Below are 8,125 nucleotides of genomic sequence, written 5' to 3' on the forward strand. Positions count from 1 at the left end.
AATCAAAGGGCAGCTCTCTTTTCATTCCTATATATTTTTCTTGAAGCTTTTGAACAGTGAATATGGCATCAGTGGTTCCTTTGCCTGGCATAAACCCAAACTGCATCTCATCAATATTCACTCCTTCCCCCTTATAATACTCTTCTAAGGCTCTTCATTACCTTGATTATCTGGTCCAAAAGTTTTATGCATCTATAATTTCCTCTTTCCATCCAGGCATTACTCTTCCCCTCATACACATTTACAGTCATTGTTCAGCCACTCATCTGGGACAACACACTTATATGTACTTAAATTTATCAAATAAGTAACTAACCCCACTCCGGTATCCCCTTAGGCCATCAGCATTTTAATAGCCAGTCCAGACACACCCACTACCCTCCTGAACTGCATCCTGCTTCTTGCCTGTCTCATAGTAGCAGCAGCAATCAAAGGCCAAAGGCCAAACACTGGATCCAACCACTCCTAACTTTCCCTATCTCAGTCAAGCTCTTCATTCAGCAACCAATCATAATGCTCTCTGAAGGCATCTTTAATATCCTCACTCTCCACCATTACTTTTCCTGCATCAGTCTTGATACACTTCGCACCAATGATGTCCTTTTTTTCCCTCTTCATTTGATTTGCCACCAGAAATATCATATTCTTACTTTCAGTGCAGTATGGGTTACTCAGTGAAAGTCTCTGAGACTCATATTTTGCCATGGATACCTTCTTTCTAGTCCAACGCCTGGCAGCTAAGTATTCCTTTCTGTTACCGCCCCTTTTCTGTTTCCAGGAAAGGTCTTATTTTCTCCTTAACTCTTGCTTCTGCACCCTTATCCCACCATCATGTTACCTTATGTCTTGAGGGACCCCTTGTTCATCCACACACTGGATCAGTATCTCTAAAGAGATTCTTCTTGAGAGTTCTGTACTTTTCATTAACACTTCTTTCAACAGCACCTTGTTCAGCCATCACTCTACTGATGTTGCTATGGAAGGTATCCTGTATTGCATGGTTTTTATCCACACACTGGATCAGTATCTCTAAAGAGATTCTTCTTGAAAGTTCTGTACTCTTCATTAACACTTCTTTCAACAGCACCCTGTTCAGCCATCACTCTGCTGGGTTGATATAGAAGGCATTCCGTATTGCATGGTTTTTGTCCACACACTGGATCAGTATCTCTAAAGAGATTCTTCTTGAAAGTTCTCTACTCTTCATTAACACTTCTTTCAACAGCACCCTGTTCAGCCATCACTCTACTGATGTTGGTATGGAAGGCATCCTGTATTGCATGGTTTTCGACCCAAATCTTTTCCTCCTGAGTGCTTAGGTTTCCTTCTTCACCACCTGCTCCTTATGCATCATGTCACATATCTATCTGTCTATCTATTGCCAGATGCCTCAATCCCATTTGGGGTGGCCACAAACAAATCTCCTCCACGTCGCCCTGTCCCCCGCCATTTCACTGCCCTGCTCCCAACTCACACTCCCCTCTCTCATATACCTCTCCACCCCATCCCTCCATCTCATCCTTGACCTCCCCCTCCCTCTTCCCTCCTCCACCTCACTCACATACACTCTCTTCGTCAGTCTCTCACCCACCATCCTCTCCACATGGCCAAACCACCTCAGTGTGTTCCTCATAACGCTTCCCTGTTTCTTATCACTGCTTTCAAAGAACCAGCAACCTTTCTTCCCTACTGTACCCTTTCAATCACTTCACCCTTCAAACCTCCATCCTTACTCATCACACTACCCAAGTACTTAAACGTACTCACATTTTCCAATTCCTCACCATCCAACCTCACTGTACATTCACTGACTTCACCCCTCTCAAAGACCATCACTTTACTCTTCCCTTCATTCACCTTTAGATTCCTTTTCTTACATACTCTCCCAAACTCATCCACCAAGCCTTGCAGCTCCTCTTCGTCTTCACTCAACAACACAGTATCATCTGCAAACAACAGTACAGGGAGTTTCCAAATACTATCCTCTCTCACCAGGGCCACTCCAACATCCATTACCCTACCTTGTACCTCTTTTATTACCCCATCCATGTACAGATTGAACAACCATGGAGACATGACACATCCCTGTTTCAACCCAACCTTCAAAGAGAAAAATTCACTTAGATCACCATCCACACGCACTGCAGCCTTAGCACCATCATACATACTCTTCACAGCATTCAACAACTTCCCATCTACTCCATATATTCTTAATACTTTCCACAATCCTTGTCTATCCACCCTGTCATATGCTTTCTCCAAATCCATGAAAGCCGCATACAACTTCTTTCCCTTCTCTAGAAACTTTTCCACTAAAGATCTAAGAATGAATATCTGATCTACACAACCTTTTCCCTTCCTAAAGCCTCCCTGTTCTTCTCCAACTAATTCCTCTGTTCTTTCTCTAACTCTGTCAATAAGTATCCTACCATACACTTTTCCTATTATACTAAGAAGACAAATGCCCCTATGATTACCACACACTTCTTTTTCCCCTTTTCCTTTGTACAAGGAAATAATTATACCTGACTTCCAGTCCTCTGGGACTCTACCTTCCTCCCAGGCCAATCTGCACATCTTCCACATCCATTCTACCACTATCTCTCCCCCATACTTCAGCATTTCACCACACACTCCATCAATTCCTGGGGCTTTCCCCAATTTAACTTTCCTCATTGCTTCCACAATTTCTATCCTACTGATTTCTTCCTGTCTTCTCGCCTCTCTCCTTCTCCCAGCCATTCCCCAGCCACTTATACTCGCATTACTTTCATCCTCTATGTTCAACAATTCCTTAAAGTGTTCTCTCCATCTGCTCACTTTTTCTCTCTTCTCCACTAGTAATCTACCATTTTTATCTTTCACACCCCTGCTAACTTCACTTCCACCCTGTCTTACTCTCTTCACCTCTTTCCAGAACATTTTCTTACATTCCCTCCACTTTACACTCAAATTCCTTCCAAATTCCTCATACTCTCTCTTACTAATCATTTCACCTCTCTCTTTCTTTCTACATATAACTCTCTCTTCCGCCTCTCAACTTCTTCCATGCCCCTATTTCTCATCCATTCATTGTATGCTTTCTTCTTTTGTGCCACAGCCTGTCTCACCTCTTCAGTCCACCACGCTGTTCCGTGCACCCCCCCTCCGTCTTCTCTTCCTCCCTCACACCACATCACTTCTCTCCTATACTCTGCCTTTTTCTCATCCTCTTGTAACCTTTCCACTCACCTTCCAACTACTCTTCCCTGTCGTCTTTCCCTTCTTCTATTCCTCCATCTTACTTGGATCCTAATTCTGGCCACCACCAAGTAGTGGTCAGAAAGTCCACTCCCCCAACCTCTATAAGCTTTTGCATCCATTACACATCTTTGCATCCTTTCATCCACACACACAAAATCAATCATTGCCTTCCTTTCATTAAGTTCACCACCCACCCTTCTCATCACTCGCCATGTATACCGGTGGATCATTTTATGCCTGAAGAGGGTATTGGCTATCACCAACCCCCTCCCAGCACAAATGTCCACTAACGCACTGCCATTTTCATCTATCTCAGCAGGCACACCCCACTCACCAACTATTCCATCCACCTTCACATTCCCTACTTTACCATTCATATCACGGATCAAAAACACTCTCTCATTCCTTCCAAACTTTTCCATGCACACTTCCACATTTGTCCAGAACTTCTCTCACTCTGCTAGCACGATCTTGCGTTGGCGCATACACACACACAATCGCCCACATTTGTATTCCAACTTTCAACTTTACCCACACAATCCTTGACCCAACTGATCCATACTGTCTTATGCTCTTCTTCCATCTTTTACTCACAACTATACATACTCCTTCCTTTGCCCTCTCATTCTCACCTACTCCTGCACATATATCCCATCCAAACTCCCATTCTCTCACACTTTCTCCTCTCCATTTTGTTTCAGTTATTCCACATACATCCACTTTCGCACCCTCAAGCAACCATGTCACATATCAATACTGTAATTTGTGTTGCTGCCCACACTCTCTGCTCTTTCTAACTTTAACCAGCCTTCCTGACTGGAAACAGTCAATCTGGCCGCTCAACCCCCAGACTCATATGTAATCAACCCACTATCTCTTTACGTAAAATGCGTGTTGCACGCATTCTTGTTCATTGCCTCCCCAAATCTGAGTATCCTTTCTCCTTCCACATTCCATTTACCATACACACATTCCCCAGGTACACTTTCATATCCGTGAACTGCTTCACCCACATGGTGATGTAAGTCCCCTTCCAAATCTACAATCTCATCATCCCCCATAACACCAACCACACATAGCATGTCATCCCAGAATCTAATGTATCTTTTTCTGTATCATCCAAGCCAGCCTGGGGAGCATTTGCTGATATACCGTAAATTCCTTTTTTTTTTTTTTTTTTTTTTTTTTTTTTTTTACAGTCCTGCCCAGCAATCATCCTTCATGATAGTCATCTTCATCTAACTTCCTGTCTACAGTAGACATCCACCTCCCATGCTGTATAAAGCCATGTGATAGTAGCACTTTAAACTACAGTATTCCTTAAGTAGTATGAGTCAGGTTTTCAGTGGCTTTAACCCCTTAACCGCGGGGCGTCACTTTCGTGATGCTTGGGAGCAAGGGATCATACCGCGGGGCGTCGATTTTGTGATTTTGTGTTATTTTGAATTCACCCGGGCTTCCAAGTGGGGACTTGTATCATCTATCAGTACTGCCAATGTCCAACACTAGTCAGCACTCCTAATCTCATCTGTACTCCCATCCATTGTTGACAATTTAGCCATTTCTCCCCGTTCTTGACTCCCCTCCCTACCCCCCCTCCATTACCCTATCCTCTCGCCTGCCCGGCCGTGCTACGCTAAGTAAATCTTCCCTGGAATTTTTCACTGATTTCATCCATTGAAATAAGCCCTATGCCCTATTCTTATACCAAATAATATATACAAGAAAGAAATAAGGTAAGTGAGAGTGCCATACACCTGGAATTGGCTAATTATCACCTGACAACACCTCACGTGCACTCATTCGCTAATTTTCGCTGTTTATTTCCCCTTGAAATATGCCGTATAATCTATTTTCGTAATAAGTATACATATAAGGAGGGAAGGGAGAAGCCTAAGTGATATTTACATTCACCTGGAAGTACCTAATTTATAATGTATTGTCTAGATTTCCTGCCAATCATTTCACTGCTATATATAGCTGTTTCAAGGGGCTAACATTGGTAGTAATGAATTTCCCTAGGTAGGCCACCACCCCAGCCCACCCTTATCAGTTCACTCTCATCTTCTAACGTGGAGGTATGTCAGTTCGCTCTTGCTAGCTTCAGGGACTTTTCACCCCCATGCAAAGGGCCCTGTGACCTTTACCCCCTACTAAACCTCGTGTGGAAAGAGGTAAAGAGCTGACAATTGATAAAAGAGTGACTACGATCTTTCTATTGAGTAAAACAGTGCAAGTGGAATTGTAAATAATGTGTAAACAGCAAGTGAAAGTAATGATTGTAAATATACATGAACAGTGGAAAATATTTTTATAAGTTACTTCAAGTGACAGTGCATAACACAGTATAAATAAAACAGAAATGTAAATAATGTAAATAAGATAGAGAACGTAAATAGAAATGTAAATGAGTAGTATTATAAGAATACGAGTATATACCCTAGGAGTAATGAAAGTGAAAGTTTCACTCTAGCATGTCTGAATACTATGAGTTATGAGAGTGAAGATGAAAGTGACATTCACTCTCAATGCTAGTATACAGGACGAGAAAGTGAATGCTACGTATTTTACTGAAAGAAATTGAATGCCTACAGTGACAATAAACTAATACTACTGAAGGAAACTTATGGATAAAGACTCTAGATATATATGTGTTATATAGTAATAGAAATATAAAGTGTGAGGGGTTTTATGAATAATAAATGACAGAGTACCAAGAGCGAACTAGCGCAAGTGCGACAGTCATACGCACTCGTAATTTTCATTGCTTTCACAGTGGGTTTTTTTTTGGGGGGGTATGGATCCCAAACTACTTGAAAATCATAGAGTAGTGTTTATAGTGTTAATATCTGGCTGTGGTAATCATATTACGGGTTGTCGGGAAGTGTAAAGTGGAGTGTTCATTGCCCAACTTCAGAGGTCTCCACAAGTCCTACAGTAACAGACGAAGGCTCAACAAACATTCCAGGAGAAAACTGAAGGTATGTGCCATAAGCATATTTACTTTTAATATTCTAGAACTAATAACTGATTTTTGGCAAATATTTTTTGAGAGTCTGTCGGAGCCCAAATAACCCCGCGGCACACGCAAAACATTGGTAAACATGCCCGCGGTGTAGGGGTTAATGATTAGGGATTAAGCGTTTCTCATTTCTTTGGGAATACAGTCAAACTCTTACTTACAAACGATTGACTTATGAAAAATCCACATATATGAAAAAAATTGTGTGTGTGTGTGTGCGTGCGTGTGCATGTGTGTATATTTACCTTCAGTGGATTATCAAATTTCGATGGGGATATGTACCAAAAAACCGCATCAAAATTGAAAACATCGAAATTTAAACTGAGCATCTTATGGGAAAAATTAGTTTGGGTTTGGGGCCTCTGAACCTAACTACCTAAAATCATGATTTTTTGCCCACACCCCCTGTAAACTTTATGAACTATAATTGTGGTTATGTAACTGTAGTTCTGCATTGTATTGCCATACTGTCAGCAAGTGTATACATGGTGTATTTCTCCCCTTTCCTGTATTGCCATTTCTCCTTTGGCTGCTAAGATTTAGAGGTGCCAGGCTGCTCTTGTCCGTTACCACTGCTACCCGAAGAACCACTCTTGCTTGCCATCTTGAAATAGGTAAGTTGCGGCGACATTACAAAGAAAATGCAACAACTAAACTGCAGTGAAATGGATGTCCACATATGGAAGGTACAGGCTGAAAGTGCAGCACTTGGCTCTAGAGGGCTGGCTGCTGGCAGGACAGTTGCAAGATGGCCGCCAACAATAGAGCATTGCTTTGCACAGGGCTTGTTGTTGTTGGTGCCTACTCCCATCCGGGAGCTCTTGTCCTTAAACAACATGACTATTTTTTTTCTCAGTCTCTATTGTTCATTTCTATGTTTGCTCCTTATATTCATAATTACCGTACTTCTCTTCGTTTCAGTATTCTGTCTACTGTACAGTATTTGCCACCACCTGTAATTCATTTTGTTTTAGTATTTCTACTATTGATTCTCTTCCTTTAATTTCTCTTGTTATATCTTTGAGTTACTGAAGTATTGGTTAATTAATAGTAAGTTCATGCCACGTGCCAACGGCCATGCCATGTTGAGTACACCGCTTCCCATCTGATCAGCGAAGTTAAGCAACGTTGGGTCTGGTTAGTACTTGGATGGTTGACCGCCTGGGAACACCAGATGATGTTGGCATCCCTACGTGTCAAGTGGGTTGGTGGAGGATTAGTGCCCCTCCCTGTAAAACAATTAACTCTAAGCCCTTGGCCACCCCATTTGGGATACATGGCATCTGGCATATTTATAGAATGACGGGGAGTTGTCCAGGGTGCGAATTTTCCTGACGGGAACTCGTCCATGTTTTGACGGGGAACTATCTGAAGGGCGAATTGACTTGATGGTGAATTGTCTCGGAACCATATCATCACATGCTTCATGTACTGCATGAATAAATGATGTTGATTTTCATTCTCTTCTTGACAGATGTCACATACGTTATTAGGTTTGGCTCATACTTTTTCTTATAGTTTTCCTTCACTTCTAGCATTTGGGTTTGCATCAAAAATATTATCTTTGCTTGTTTTGGTTGGAGTTTGGCCCTAAGAGCACATGTCACATCCGATATTAGGTTAGGTTCATTCTTTTTCTTATAATTTTCCTTCACTTCTAGCATTTTGGTTTGCATCAAAAATATTATCTTTGCTTGTTTTGGTTAAAGTCTGGCCCTGAGAGCAGCGAAATACGCGACTTTGCATCGAAAAAGTAAGGTAGGCAGACCACTCCAAAATGTTTCGAAATTTGATTCATCGAATTCTAAACTGTTGAAATCTGAGATTCCACTGTAGTTGTATTTACCTAGTTGTGATATA

At 41.7% G+C, this 8,125-nt stretch overlaps 1 non-coding gene across 1 annotated transcript; it reads left to right on the plus strand.

Annotated features, from left to right (window-relative positions):
- The first annotated feature begins 7,332 nt into the window (after positions 1-7,332).
- On the plus strand, positions 7,333-7,451 carry LOC145390530 (5S ribosomal RNA). Its single transcript, XR_013895676.1, has one exon. It is a non-coding gene; the product is annotated as a 5S ribosomal RNA (ribosomal RNA).
- Positions 7,452-8,125: the final 674 nt, after the last annotated feature.

Source organism: Coenobita brevimanus, chromosome 14 (assembly GCF_032717465.1).
Source record: "Coenobita brevimanus isolate Jiangsu-jjx chromosome 14, ASM3271746v2, whole genome shotgun sequence".
NCBI classification, from domain to species: Eukaryota; Metazoa; Arthropoda; class Malacostraca; order Decapoda; family Coenobitidae; genus Coenobita; species Coenobita brevimanus.